Raw genomic sequence first — 620 nt, forward strand, 5'->3', positions numbered from 1 at the left:
GAGCTGCTGGGTGAGTTCGAACAGCCAACCTTTATGTTAGTTGTTGTTGTCAGGTGCTGTCAAGTTGGTTCTGACTCATAGTGACATGATGTATAACAGTGTTGCTGGGTGGAAACGCCAGGTTCTGCTCAGTGTGACTCGTCTCAGCCAATAAATGAGAGACCAAGGTGGGAGAGTAGAAAGGTACCTTTATTTCATTGTGCAAGGAAAGGAGACAGTTGGGGCTGCTGCCGCCAAGACTGCTCAGTGAGGGTGAGAGGAAGTTTACTTTTAAGGGATTTACAAGTAGGAAGTTCATACGAGTTACATCAGCAACATTCTTAATCATACTATGCAGGCGCGATGGAGTTTACATATAACTTCATGCATTGCCAGGATTTTGATGTAAAGTTACGGGGCGTGCCAAGCAAAGGAACCGGGATTCTAATGCAAAGCTACTGGGCATACCAAGCAAGCTGCTTGAGGCAGTGGAATTTTCCGCAGCCTGGGGACCTCTGTCTTTTTTTTTTTTTTTTCTCTTTAATTCTTGAATAAATGTAGAAACTCCTGGACATACAGAAAGAAGATACAGGCTGGATGTGACCCACAGGCCACCGTCTGCCAACCCCTGCTTAAGAGAA

Source organism: Trichechus manatus, unplaced genomic scaffold, assembly GCF_000243295.1.
Source record: "Trichechus manatus latirostris isolate Lorelei unplaced genomic scaffold, TriManLat1.0 scaffold00327, whole genome shotgun sequence".
Lineage (NCBI taxonomy): Eukaryota > Metazoa > Chordata > Mammalia > Sirenia > Trichechidae > Trichechus > Trichechus manatus.